The sequence below is a fragment of the Heteronotia binoei genome, chromosome 5, assembly GCF_032191835.1.
Source record: "Heteronotia binoei isolate CCM8104 ecotype False Entrance Well chromosome 5, APGP_CSIRO_Hbin_v1, whole genome shotgun sequence".
NCBI lineage: Eukaryota > Metazoa > Chordata > Lepidosauria > Squamata > Gekkonidae > Heteronotia > Heteronotia binoei.
Window position 1 is genome coordinate 91,416,578 of NC_083227.1, and position 15,386 is coordinate 91,431,963.

Sequence of the window (15,386 nt, forward strand, 5' to 3'; positions counted from 1 at the left end):
AAACCACAAACAGGACAAAATTTGTGACAGATTTTGCTTTGTGATTTGGTTCATGCCAGTCCTTATTAATGGGTTGAATTCTATGGATCAGTTGCCGTTAAATGGAAGAAGAGGGAAAAAGGTCTTTCCTTGCCTTACTTCAACCTCCTGTTTCCAACGAGTGTTACCTGGTCTCTTAGCATAGCCCTTTTTTTGGTCACAGAATCCACTTCCATGAACACTTTTCTCTTCTGGTTTATAGAATCCAAAGCAGTATTTTTGTTTTGCCTAGGCATATTCACTCTATGCTTTTGAATGGCTGGAAAATAGGAGGCAGGACTGATGCCTGTTGCTACATTTGTATCCCATTTTTGTGTACAAACCTGAGATATTTATTCATGGGAAAGTTCATATGGGAGAAAATGGTCCTTAGGGTATGCTGGCCTCAAGCTGAATAAGACTTCAGAAATCATTTCCAGCAGCTGGAATAGGGCCCAGAAACAAATTGGAAGCCTGTGTAAATGAAACAAGACTGCAGTGATATAGGCCTTACTACCTCCTTCAGTCACCACTCTGACTGCAGGATTCTGTATTAGCTGTAACTGCTAGTGCCTCTTCTTAATACCTCCTTAAGTTTCAAAAGGACTGGATGAGGGGGCCAATTTGTGGGCCCCAAAAGAAGGTGTCGCTATCCTCCATTGGTTGCAGTAGAGGAAAAAAGTGCTTATGGGGATTGCGTTCCCTTTAATACTTTCTCCAAACTGCAAGTGAACTCTGAAGGCATTTAAAGGGACACCTCTTTAAACACCTTCTCCAAGCAGCATTCCTCCAGAAGGCATTTAGAGGGACTGCAAGGGACTGCAATCCCTTTAAATGCTCTTTAACTTCAACTATCCGGAGGATCAAACAAAAATCCCAAATATTTTTGATATTTTTCAGGTTTGGCCATTTCAGATAGCTGAAATTCAACCCCAATCTATATTTGGCTGAAAGAATAACTGGAAAATACCAATAAGATATTTTTTGGATTTTTTTTTGCTCTGATTTAGCTGAATGCACACCCCTAATCCCAATGCTATGAAACTGTGCTTCTTTAGGGGTGGTGAAACCTAGTCCAGAACATGGGATAGCTTATTTTCTGGGTCAGATCTTCCCCAGACTGACAGCATTTCCATCTTGTTGTGATTGAGTAAGTTTGTTAGTTATCCCTCATCTGTTCCAAAACTGGCTCTAAGCACCCGTTCACGCTTTCCTTGGGATCTGCTGGAAGTGTGAGATTGAATTGAGTGTCATCTGTATATTGGTACAACTCAACTCAGATCTTTGGATGACCTCTTACAGCAGCTTTATATAGATTTAGATGTGTTGCATATATGTTGCAATGTACACAAAAGGAACCTCATGAAATCTGTAGGCTAGAGGCCAAGGGGCAGAGCAGTAGTCCCGCAGCACAGCACTTTGAAACTACATCCAAGGTAGGATCAGAACCACCACAGAACACTCCACCTGTCAATCCACCAGCACAGGTCATCCACCAGAGTGACCAAGGCTATTTTTGTCCCATACTCAGGCCTGAAACTAGATTGGAAAAGATCCAAACAATCTGCTTCATTCAGTAATCTCTGAAGATGCCCAGCCATCAGTCATTTCATCACCTTGCTGAGGGATGGTACATTGGAGACTGGATGGTCATTGTTCAACCCTTTAGGGTCCAGAGTAAGTTTATTTAGGAGTGGATATACCACTTTCCACTTCAAGGCAGGGGTGACCCCCCCTCTCTCAGGGAGACATTTACTGTCTCCTGGATCCAGACTACCTGCTTCCCCCTTGTCCCCCCCCCCCCCCCAAGCAAATTTAAGCAGCCATGAGGGGCAAGGGTTATACAAGCCATTATCTTAATGTTTGAAGAATCCTCAATCTGGACAAACTTAAAAGTATCCAACACATCTGGACAAATTGGTACCTGGAGAGCATCTGATCCTGTCACTAGTAACGTAGAAGCATTTGGAACAAGTGCAAGAGACTTTATTTGCAAAGTGTTTCCCTGGTTGTAGCAGGCTACAGGATTATATTTTAATACTCTGTATTTTGATATTTTATAATGTATGAAGCTTTGAGTGTATTTATATCACCTCCACAGTATTCTACTTCTGTCTATTTGAAAATTTTCAACTTTAGTTTTTCTTGCTTCTCATTCCGTCCATATTTTGCTTTCTGCTCTGTGCATTGGCATATTTGGTTTCTGTGCTCTTTATTCATTAGAGGAATCATCTCCATTAATCTTACTGCTGTTTTCCTTTGTCTATTATTAACTTTCATGTATGAAGACATGGCATGTCTCTGGTTTTAATTATTGTATATTTTATTTATTATACATTGTTTTGAAAGTGCCTAAGAAATATTATTACTACAGTTACCTAGCTTGCTTTTGCAGCTTGTTTTTGCTATTGATTTAAATATATGTGCATACAAACGCGTGCGTGTATGTGTGTGAGAAATATAGAAATAGTCTGTGGCAAACAGCAATTTGTATTCATCTGCTTGGCATGCATCTCCAGTGAGAAGATCTGGCAGTAGGTGATGCCTGAAAAGATGTCCAGGAAAAGGAAATAGATAAATGCCTGAAAAGGTATCCAGGAAATAAAAGAATAAATCGTGGTCATCATTCTGAACAGAAACTGAAAGAGAAATGGAAATTGAAGTATACAAAGATAGTTGTTTAATATTTATTGACATGAATCAGATACAAAAACAACAATTTTAATAAGAGCAGAATGCAAACAGAAACTGAGCCATACATTGCTAAAATTGTAGACAATTCTGCAGCTTGAAATAAGGAAAATAAAATTTGGAATATTATTTCCATGTAAATCAACTGTGTCTACAGAGGAGCTGAAGACGGAGCTCAGAGACAGGGCAGAATACAAAAGCAGTGGACAGGGTGGTAGGAATCAGAGATAATTTTGGAAAGGAGAAGAAATGGAAAAATAAAAGGGTAGGAGGAAACCTAGCATGAAGATGGAACATGTGATGGATGAGATATTAGACAAAAGTGCCTTGGATGTGGACAACAGCATATTGACCTGCATTAATCAGAATTTTTTTGACTGCTTATGCATATTAGAAAATGTTTCTGTTATGGATTTGGAAACTTGTAGAAGTTTGAAATAGGCCAAAATTTCTGTTATTCGTTAGTGTTGTTGGCGTAGTAATGGCATAGTATGATCTAGTTTCTTGAGCAGTGCTGTTATTGTATCTTAAATTGTTGAGAATTGTATTATGAAATGTTTTATTTAGTTATATTGACTTGTGAGTGTTTTTAAGTATATGAAAACTGTAGTTTCAGCAATTTTAAAAAAGAGCTATGGACTGTTTCTGTCCTTATAGCAAATTATTAAAGTCAAATCTTAATAAAAAGAAGCAGATGCCAGATGAATAATGTAGAGAATGAAATATGTATAGCATTAAAACATTTGGAAAATGGGCAGGTGGCCCAGTTCTTAGCTTGGTTGCTTTGAGACAAAGGACCCTAATTTCTCTCAACAGTTAATGTGAATATTAGAAGGCCTAGTCTGCTTGCAGGTGATTTGAACCTTCCTGCAACTATCTCCTTCAAGGCTGGCTACAAGAATTTAGTAATTAGACCCAGTCCTAAGAACCTGAGCTCAGTTGTGTAACTGAATAGGAGGGGGGAATTAGAAGCAGTTGCCAACATCCTTTGGAAATCTCAGAAGAATCCTGATTGAACCAGAGAGACCACCTGATACCATGGGGTAGAAAGCTATAATAAGAGTACAGACCAGAGAGAGTCATGATAATGCCATGCTATTATGCATATATATGCTATATTTCATCATGATGGATTGCAACATGTGTGGATTTTATGTTGCAAAAGATTTCCCATCTAATAAAAAAAGTGCAAGCAGCAGTCATTTCTGACTCTGGGGTGACATTGCATCACAGTGTTTTCATGACAGACTTTTTATGGGATGGTTTGCAATTGCCTTCCCCAGTCATCTGCACTTTCCCCCCACAATCTGGACACTCATTTTACCGACCTTGGAAAGATGGCAGGCTGAGTCAACCTTGAGCTGGCTACCTGAACCTGGCTTCGAACTTGGGGTCGAACTCAGGGTGTAAGCGGAGCTTTGGATTGCAGTACTGCAGCTTACAACTCTGCACCACGGGGCTCATTTCCCATCTAATACCAAGGTGTATTAGAAAAGCTAGCTTCTTTGTTTTCTTGTTGCTAAGCTATTGTTTTAATAATTTAATAAACCTTTATACATTTTTACAAGGTGTGCATCCAGCCTTGAGAACCCACAGGTCTGGGAAATTGTTCAAGAGTTCCAAGCAGGGCACCAGAAGCAATAACCCAGAAGGACCTGGACTGCGGTCTCTGACCGTTGCTCTCTGTGCAAGCCTCTGTTTAAACTCCCTGCAATGGAGCATGGAGATGGTGCCAGTTCTTTTGATCAATTCAGGACAAAGTATGAACTTTCTACAATGTAATAAGACATGATCCAGCCAAAGTCAAATATCTTTACCACTGAAAATAAACATTAGCTTAACTAGGTGTATAAAAATTTGGGAAATACTTGCATTTATTCAAGAAATCGTGAGTGTCATGAAGCTAATAATATGGGATGTTTCTGCCTCTCTCTCCCACTATTGCTTATTGAATCCAAAATTCTGCTCATGGAGATCAAGGAACTATCAGAAACAGAATAGGAAAAAAGTGGGCATTAACTGACAGGAAGCTGAAAATTGGAGATGTGAATGATCTGGGGATCTTTGACTCAGGAGAGCTGCTGCCAGTTAGAGTACACAGTAAAGTTGTGCATTTGGATCTGCATGAGCCGAAAATACCTTATCAGTATTTTCCAGATATATTTTGGCTTTCCAAAAGAGTCTGGAGTTTTTGGAGAAAACTGGGGTGGGGGTGGGGAAATCCCGGATATATTCAGGAATTGCTAGGAAGATTGGCAAAGCCCTCAAAAAAAAAAAAAAAAAACAGCTGAGCTGCTAGAGCTGATTGCACCAGCCACTCAGCTGTTTTTTCAGACTTTCTTCTTTAATAGGGTGCATTTAAAGGGACTGCAGAAGACAGCCTGTAAAACTGCTGAGCTGGTGGGGAACAGTCTGATCGCTGGCTCAGATCAGACAGCCTTGTGCACAAGAGAGTCCAAAACAGCTGAGCTGGTGGAGAGACTAAATACTGAGGGGGTGGGGCAGGAATTGCGCACCCACCATAGACAATATTGATACTTGTATGACAGGTTGTATTTGTGTGTCCATGAAATAATACTGATTATTGTGGTTACAAATAAAGTTTAAATTCTTCAGCTTTCATTAAACCCATAATTATAGATGTGCTTGCATATAGGGGAAAAAATCTGAAAAGAAGATGTATCAATGGTAAGATTACAGTAAAAATAATGTGTGGCAGTTTGGGCAGTTAGTATCATTTAGACTCAGTGTTGCCATGCAGTAACAGAAGAAACTCGATTTTAGTGAAGTCATTAAAAGAATGATCTTTGCATATTGTTAACATGTCTCAGTACTGGAGTGTATGGTGAATTAGGGAATGCAGTCAAACATTACAGTAAAAATTAGTCTCATTATTATTATACAGAAAACTCCCTGTTTTTCCCGATTGGTATTATCAGGTCTGTGTATAATTTATAGCTAAAAAATAAAATTTTGCACCTTTGCTATGTAGATGTCATACCAATAACATTGCATTCCATGATACAGATAAACCAAGCAGGGTCGTCCCCCACCCTCCCCCCCAATGATTTACAGTGCTATTCTAAGCAGATTTACATCCTTCTTTAAATGCAAAGTTAGAATGGTGGGATACCAGTGTTTATTTGGTTCTGTTACTCATAAGAGAGAGGTAAAGAGTTGTGCAAAGTTGCTTATCTTTAGGAAATATTCTCTACAGTATTCTAAAATTCAGTAGGTAGTTCCAGGGGTCGTTTTGTAGAAAAATAGGTGGTGGAGCTCATCCAGGGATTGACAAGGTGAGAAGGAGGAGGTGGAACTCTCAGAAAGGTTCAGGAACTGTGTTCCTGTGAGCTCCCGCTTTGAGGCCTGGGTAGTTCTATCTTGGAAACTATAAATGCTTAGAATCTGCCCTCTGTGCCCAATAACCACATTCAGCGTTCTTGTAAAGTCATGGTGAAGACACAGCTCTGAGTTCAGTGTATCTTTGAAAAAAATAATGTATTTTTGCAGCGTTCTCTAAGAACATGTATTCTAAACTTTGTTTGCTTATAAGTTTCCATTTTGCTTTTTATGGATCCCCCCCCCCTCAAAAATGAAAAGCCATGTAAATTGAAGCAAGTTTATCAACTAATTTGTATAAGTTCAATTCTTGATGCTTTTAATCAGTGTTCCCACAAGTGACTAGTTTCCTTCAGGTAAAAGAACCTGAAGCAGACATGAAACAAGAGCAGTCAGGGACTATGTTGCGCAAAAACCTTGGCACTATTCTGCAGGAGTTATATGCATGACAGATTTCTCAGATACCCTCCTGAATAAAGTACCTGGAGTTCTTCTGTATTCTGCAATATTTGAAAATGCCTTTAACATGGCTAATGTCCAATTCTCCCCCCCCCCCATTTTTTCCCCTGCACTCAGTGTAACAAGTTATACTCAGTGATAAATTTGTATCACATACAGGGTTGGACTAGCAATAAGTAAGCTGACACTAATCAGTGTAGCCACTAAAAGGTCCAAGTCAAGTGGCACTGGTAGAGGTATAGGCACTGCATTCTGCTTACTCCTGGCTGCCAGTAGTATTCCAAGGGTTCTGTAAATGAAATGACCACTGTGTCCTGATTGCATGTTGTTTCTTGAACCCTTTCAAGAGGTAGTTAATTCCTGGTTTATTTTACAAATGGGTCACTGATAGGCTTGCCAGTAGGTCCTGAAGGTAAGTAGTCAAAACAATGGACTGCAGTGTGGAGAATCCAAATAAAAAATACACTGCTTTCAGGCGCAACGATAAGTAATTGAGGAGAATCTTTCCCTGTGTAATTAGTGTAGGTTTTGGCTATGAAGAAGAAGAAGAAGAAGAAGAAGAAGATATTGGATTTATATCCCGCCCTCCACTCCAAAGAGTCTCAGAGCGGCTCACAATCTCCTTTACCTTATGTGTGAATGTTTGTGGTGGTTCCCATACAAAAACGTGTTCTTGTTTATAAGTTTACAAGCTCTTTGGAGCCTGCTTTGGCCCCACTCCAAAAGTGATTATAAGCTCTCTGGAGTCCAGGTTAAAGGTCCCATTTCAAAGTGATACCAAGACTATATATTTATCCATTCATCTTGGACCTGATGAAGGTTTGAAATGGTGCACTTTGGATCAACCCACCGTTGTCAATATATTTGTTAATATGCTTGGAATTCATTTCTGGAATCTGTGTATCCATAATTAGGAATGTATATTTGGAATTAGTGTTTTGTTGTGTATGACTGGCTATCACTGAATTACTCTTATTGCTTTGTAGTTGTGCCTGAAAGCAGTGTATTTTTGATTTGGAATCCCCAGGTCCCAGTGGAGGATCTCCTGGTTTTGCAGGCTCTTTCCTACCCCCAGTCAGCTGGCTGGTGGGGGGGAAGCTCCGCCCCCACAGCCACCATGTGCCTTTCCACTTCAGAAGGCTTAAGAAGATGTTTGGAAAGGCTTGCTTTTAGATGATGTGTCTGTGCCTTTAAATCTAGGAACCAGGCTGAATGAAGATGGGATGAGCTGGCAGAACAACATGGCTGCTCCCAGTAGCTGTGAAAGCAGGCCAGACCTTCTGTTTGTTTTACTTGCGGCTGCTTGAGAATGAGGAAATGAAGAGTGTATTCAGGGGAATTGCACTGCTGTATTTTTACTTATTTATTTTAGGGAATATGAAAGTCTCCTGGCTCTACCCCAAGTCCCCAAATATTTTCTGAGTTAGACATAGTCACTGAATTTGGAAGTTGAGTAGTATTGTGTTTAAGACTGTATGGGGAATTGAACCCACATGTATGGGCATATGCAGTTGCAATGACGGATGGTGGTCCAGGTCTGGGCAGAGAGCTTGACATCAAATTTTTCCACAGACTACGTCCCAGTTGGTGGTCTGTGAGCTCAGTCCATGCAGCCACTGACATGGACTTCCATGGACTATCCTAGGAAGTCCATGGATCCATGTGGGGCCAGGACTTGCAAAAGCCGCACAGCGTGTGAGTGAAGGCCAAGCAGTGACTTCACCTACTTTCTGGTTGGTGAACTCACTGCTTGGCCTTCAGTTGCACACTGCCTGGCTTTGCAAATTGTGCAGCATGAAAGTGAAGGTTGAGAGGTGAGTTCAACCACTTCTTGCTGAGAAACTGCAAACATAATCCTAATTTATATACTCATTTGAAGGTTTTTTCTTCATCAGCAGGGGAACAAAAAAAGGGGTCAGCCGTAGAATTTCAGGCATGTTGCAAAGAGATCAAAAAAGTTTGGGTTTTTTTGAAAAAAGAAACACGCACGTAGGCCCTGCTTGTTGGATTTTGTACCAAGTGGCATCTCAGTTGGAAGCAATTCTGTCGAGAGTTTGTCGCTGTTGCTCTCTGCCTGTTTTCTGTGAAGTTCACTTGCATGCCGCCCACCTTTGCAAAAGCCATTTTTGTAAAAAAAAAGGCTTCTTCAAAAGGAGTATCCAGACGTAGGTCAACTCACTGCTCAGCCTTCACTTGTGCACCTTGTGGCTTTGCAAAGGCTATTTACAATTTTAAAAGTGTTGACTTCATCCACGCAGAAGTGGATGAACAGACCAAATGGACCATGGTCTGGTCCATAAAAACAGTGGGGTCTGTGGTCTGGGGTGTCTGTGAATCCCCTGGACCCCGGACCTATATGGACTGGGGTTTTTTGCTGGACTGTGCCAATTCCTAGTTGCAGCCATAGGAGATAGGGAGAAATTAGGTCAGTGTATACTTAATGTTTATGGTGATGGAAAAGTAATTGACATGGCTTCCTTAAGTTTTGGATTGCTGGAATGCTTGCATCTGATGTTGATGTTTTCTTAATGTAGAGATGTGATCGGGAATGTATTTTATTGAATTCTGTTCATTTTCAGGGAGCAAAAAATCTTATGCATTAGGAAATGAAAGATTAATTTTTGAACTGAATGCTGTTTGTGCCATACAAAGCTGTTCTATAGAAACAGTAACCTGAATGCATTTGCTGCCTGATACTTGGATTTTGTGTTATTTGCTCTGTTTTTGGGTGATTCCACACTCATGTTGGTCTGGGGCGGGCTTCCGTTTTGGGGCGGAGCAAGCTGGCGATTTCACACCAGTTGCACCGTGCTGGCATTTTGTTTTTTCAGGTTTACACTGCAGTGGGACAAATTGAGGGTTTGCCCCACGCAAAATGCCAGCACGGAGCAACTGGTGCGAAATTGCCAGCTTGCTCCGTCCCAAAACGGAAGCCTGTCTCGGACCGACGTGAGTGCGGAATCACTCTTTGTTTAAACAGAGGAAATAATAATAAGCCTTCCTCAGTGAATGTGAAGAAAAACCTTCACAAGATATTTCTACTGCTTAAAAGCCAGTGTGGTGTTGTACTTAAGAGTGTCAGGACTAGGATCTAGGAGACCCAGGTTTGAATCCCCTCTCTGCCATGGAAGCTTGCTTGGGCCATCCCACATAGACTCAGTCTAATCTACCTCATAGGGTTGTTCTGAGGATAAGAATGGGGAATGGAGAATGATGTTTACGGTTTCTGGGTTACATCATCTTGACTTCAGGGGTGTCCGCAGATCGTCCTTTGAATCAGGCAGTTGGAGGGGTGTCAAAGATGTGGCGCCCCCATAGGAAGACCCTGGAGGGGGTTTTCTTTAGCATGGTACTTTTGCAGGAACCTAGGGATACAGCGGCGACTGCTCCTGTGCTTCTTGCATGTCCCGAGGCGCTGCTGCCATGATAGCTGGCACACGCTTTTGATGTATCGCCTTTCTACTTCTAGCGTGGCAATTCTACTTGGCAAGTAAGTGAGCTTTCAATACCACTGGCTAATGGGTCGTTTTAAATAACAATGAGCAACTAGCTCAAAGGAAGGGATAGAGGCTGATTATATGCCTACTTCTCCTGTGAATGAGGCCTCGAAAAGTCAAAGAGCAATCTTAAGTATCAGTAATTACTTAAATTGGATTGAATACAAATACTTAAATCGACTCAAAAGAACATAAGAGAAACCATGCTGGATCAGGCCAATGGCCCATCCTGTCCAACACTCTGTGTCACACAGTGGCCAAAAATATATGTATGGTCTATGCTTGTAGCCACTACCACCTCCTGTGGCAGTGAATTCCGCATGTTAATCACCCTTTGGGTGAAGAAGTACTTCCTTTTATCCGTTTTAACATGACTGCTTAGCAATATCATCGAATGCCCACAAGTTCTTGTATTGTGAGAAAGGGAGAAAAGTACTTCTTTCTCTACTTTCTTAATCCCATGCATTATCTTGTAAATCTCTATCATGTCACCCCGCAGTCGACGTTTCTCCAAGCTAAAGAGCCCCAAGAGTTTTAACCTTTCTTCATAGGGAAAGTGTTCCAACCCTTTAATCATTCTAGTTGCCCTTTTCTGGACTTTTGCCAATGCTATAATATCCTTTTTGAGGTGCAGTGACCAGAATTGCACTCAGTATTCCAAATGAAACCACACCATCGATTTATACAGGGGCATTATGATACTGGCTGATTTGTTTTTAATTCCCTTCCTAATAATTCCCAGCATGGCGTTGGCCTTTTTTATTGCAATCGCACACTGTCTTGACATTTTCAGTGAGATATCTACCACGACTCCAAGATCTCTCTCTAGGTCAGTCTCTGCCAGTTCACACCCCATCAACTTGTATTTGTAGCTGAGATTCTTGGTCCCAATGTGCATTACTTTGCACTTGGCCACAATGAACCTCATCTGCCACGTTGACGCCCACTCACCCAGCCTCAACAGATCCTTTTGGAGTGCCTCACAATCCTCTCTGGTTATCAGTACCCTGAACAATTTAGTGTCCTCTGCAAACTTGGCCACTTCACTCATCACTCCCAACTCCAAATCATTTATGAACAAGTTAAAGAGGATGGGACCCAGTACTGAGCCCTGCGGCACCCCTCTGCTTATTGTCCTCCACTGTGAAGACTGCCCATTTATACTCACTCTCTGCTTCCTATTACTCAGCCAGTTTTTGATCCACAAGAGGACCTGTCCGTTTACTCCATGACTCTCGAGCTTTCTAAGGAGCCTTTGATGAGGAACTTTGTCAAAAGCTTTCTGGAAGTCAAGGTAAACAGCATCTATTGGGTCTCCTTTGTCCACATGTTTGTTCACCCCCTTAAAGAAATGTAACAGGTTAGTGAGGCAAGATCTTCCCTTACAGAACCCATGCTGAGTCTTCCTCAATAACCCGTGTTCATCAATGTGCCTACTCATTCTGTCCTTGATAATGGTTTCTACCAACTTTCCTGGTATTGAAGTCAAACTGACTGGCCTGTAATTTCCCGGATCTCCTCTAGAACGCTTTTTAAAGATGGGGGTGACATTTGCTACCTTCCAGTCCTCAGGAACGGAGGCAGATTTCAATGAAAGATTACAGATTTTTGTCAGAAGATCCACGAGTTCAATTTTGAGTTCTTTCAGAACTCTTGGACGTATCCCATCCGGACCTGGTGATTTATTAGTTTTTAATTCGTCTTTTTTTTTTTAAGTTTCAAAGCAAGTTTATTACAAATAACAACATGATGATACAAAGAAAAAACAAAATAAAACATAACAATCCACAAAATAACATAAATAACATGAGCAACAAGCACAAAAACACCCACCACCATCCCACCTAATAACAATCACATTACAAACTCCTCACTCGTGCAAGGAGCGTTCGGGGTCTATTACTCCAACTCTAAACCTTTACCTTTCACCCAAAGATAAACTGGATTCCATGTCTCATTACATTTTTGCATATTACCCTCTTGTAGTCTTGTGGTCAACGTGTCCATCTCTGCGGCTTCCAAAAGTTTTACAATAAATTCTTCCCTATTTGGTATTTGGGGTGTCTTCCAATATTTAGCATAAAGGATTCTTGCTATAGTGACAATATACAATAATACTTTGTTGGTGGCCTTAGGAAGATTGTTTCTACAAATACCCAAAAGGTACAGTTCTGGAGTATGCAATAAGTTTATTTTAAGAATTTTTTGAATTCATATACTAACCAAAGCCCAGTATTTTTTGGCATGATCGCATTGCCACCAAATGTGGTACATAGAACCTTTGCTTTTTTTACACTTCCAACATTGGTTGGTATAATCTGCGTAAATCTTTGCTAGCCGTGCCGGGGTAAGGTACCAACGATACACCATCTTATATAAGTTCTCTTTATAGGCTGCAGATCTTGTCAGTTTAAGATTTTTTTCCCATATTTTATCCCATTCTTCTAGTTCTATATTATAGCCAAAGTCTTTTACCCAATTTATCCAGGCTTCTTTCACTACTTCACCTTGCATTTTATCTTTTAGCAGCCATTTATATACATTAGAGATGAGTTTTTGGATTGTTTGCAGTAGTCGGTCCAACTCATTTAAATTTGATTTTTTCGGGAAACCTTTTTCTTTATCTATTTGATATTTTGTCTTAATTTAAGAACATAAGAACATAAGAGAAGCCATGTTAGATCAGGCCAATGGCCCATCCAGTCCAACATTCTGTGTCACACAGCGGCCAAATATATATATATATATATATATATATATATATATATATATACACACACACACACACACACACACACACACACACACACACACACACTGATGGACCTCTGCTCCATATTTTCATCTAACCCCTTCTTGAAGGTGGCTATGCTTGTGGACGACACCACCTCCTGTGGCAGTGAATTCCACATGTTAATCACCCTTTGGGTGAAGAAGTACTTCCTTTTATCCATTTTAACCTGTCTGCTCAGCAATTTCATCGAATGCCCACGAGTTCTTGTATTGTGAGAAAGGGAGAAAAGTACTTCTTTCTCTACTTTCTCCATCCCATGCATTATCTTGTAAACTTCTATCATGTCACCCCTCAGTCGACGTTTCTCCAAGCTAAAGAGCCCTAAGCGTTTCAACCTTTCTTCATAGGGAAGGTGTTCCAGCCCTTTAATCATTTTAGTTGCCCTTTTCTGAACTTTCTCCAATGCTATAATATCCTTTTTGAGGTGCGGCGACCAGAACTGCACACAGTACTCCAAATGAGACCGCACTATCGATTTATACAGAGGCATTATGATACTGGCTGATTTGTTTTCAATTCCCTTCCTAATAATTCCCAGCATGGCGTTGGCCTTTTTTATTGCAAACGCACACTGTCTTGACATTTTCAGTGAATTATCTACCATGACCCCAAGATCTCTCTCTTGGTCTGTCTCTGCCAGTTCACACCCCATCAACTTGTATTTGTAGCTGGGATTCTTGGCCCCAATGTGCATTACTTTGCAATTGGCCACATTGAACCTCATCTGCCACGTTGACGCCCACTCACCCAGCCTCAACAGATCCCTTTGGAGTTCCTCACAATCCTCTCTGGTTCTCACCACCCTGAACAATTTAGTGTCATCCGCAAATTTGGCCACTTCACTGCTCACTCCCAACTCTAAATCATTTATGAACAAGTTAAAGAGGATGGGACCCAGTACCGAGCCCTGCGGCACCCCACTGCTTACCGTCCTCCACTGCGAAGACTGCCCATTTATACTCACTCTTTGCTTCCTATTACTCAGCCAGTTTTTGATCCACAAGAGGACCTGTCCTTTTACTCCATGACTCTCAAGCTTTCTAAGGAGCCTTTGATGAGGAACTTTATCAAAAGCTTTCTGGAAGTCAAGGTAAACAACATCTATTGGGTCTCCTTTGTCCACATGTTTGTTCACCCCCTCAAAGAAATGTAACAGGTTAGTGAGGCAAGATGTTCCCTTGCAGAACCCATGCTGAGTCTTCCTCAATAACCCGTGTTCATCAATGTGCCTACTCATTCTGTCCTTGATAATGGTTTCTACCAACTTTCCCGGTATTGAAGTCAGACTGACTGGCCTATAATTTCCCGGATCTCCTCTGGAACCCTTTTTAAAGATGGGGGTGACATTTGCTACCTTCCAGTCCTCAGGAACGGAGGCAGATTTCAATGAAAGATTACAGATTTTTGTTAGAAGATCCACAAGTTCAACTTTGAGTTCTTTCAGAACTCTCGGATGTATGCCATCCGGACCCGGTGACTTATTAGTTTTTAATTTGTCTATTAGTTGTAGGACCTCCTCTTTTGTCACCTCAATCTGACTCAGGTCTTTCAACACCCCTTCCAATATTAGTGGTTCTGGGGCGGGCAAACACTTCTCATCTTCCACGGTGAAGACGGAGGCAAAAAATGCATTCAGCTTCTCAGCCATTTCCCCATCCTCCTTCAGTAATCCTTTTACCCCATGGTCATCCAAGGGCCCCACTGCTTCCCTGGCTGGTTTCCTACTTCTAATATATTTGAAGAAATTTTTATTGTTGGTCTTTGTGTTTTTTGCAATATGCTCCTCATAGTCCCTTTTTGCCTGCCTGATCATAGTCTTGCATTTGATTTGCCACTGCCTGTGTTCCCTTTTATTAATCTCACTTGGACTGGTTTTCCACCGCTTAAAGGAGTCCTTCTTACCTTTTACAGCTTCCATTACTTTGTTTGTTAACCATGCTGGCCTCTTCTTATACCTGTTTGTGCCTTTCCTAACTTGTGGTATGTATTTTATCTGAGCTTCTAGGATTATAGTTTTAAATAGTCTCCAAGCTTCCCCAAGGGTTTTGACCGTATTTACCTTTCCTTTCAGTTTCCTCCTCACAATTTGGTATTGCAGCCACCAATCCAGTTTACCAATTTCCTCCGATTTCAAGTTATTTTGGTTATCCAATAAATTTCTGTACGCATTAGTACTCTCCCACCTAAAGAGGTTCGGATGAGTGGAGGCTTCTATAGGCGATAATCATAAAGGAGTATATACATACTTACTCCTGATCTCAAGCCACACCCTTAATAAAGATTTTCTTATTTCATGCCTAAGAAAGTTTTTAATTCATCTATCAGTTGTAGGACCTCCTCTCTTGTCACCTCAATCTGACTCGGGTCTTTCAACACCCCTTCCAAAATTAGTGGTTCTGGAGCAGGCAAACACTTCTCGTCTTCCACAGGGAAGACTGAGGCAAAAAATGCATTTCGCTTCTCAGCCATTTCCCTATCCTCTTTAAGTAATCCTTTTACCCCTTGGTCATCCAAGGGCCCCACTGCCTCCCTGGCTGGTTTCCTGCTTCTAATATATTTGAAGAAAATTTTATTGTTGGTCTTTATGT

At 41.1% G+C, this 15,386-nt stretch overlaps 1 protein-coding gene across 3 annotated transcripts in view; it reads left to right on the forward strand.

The window, feature by feature from the left end:
- WNK2 (WNK lysine deficient protein kinase 2) overlaps positions 1 to 15,386 on the forward strand; it is a 199,118-nt gene that overhangs the window by 20,852 nt on the left and 162,880 nt on the right. The window lies entirely within an intron of this gene.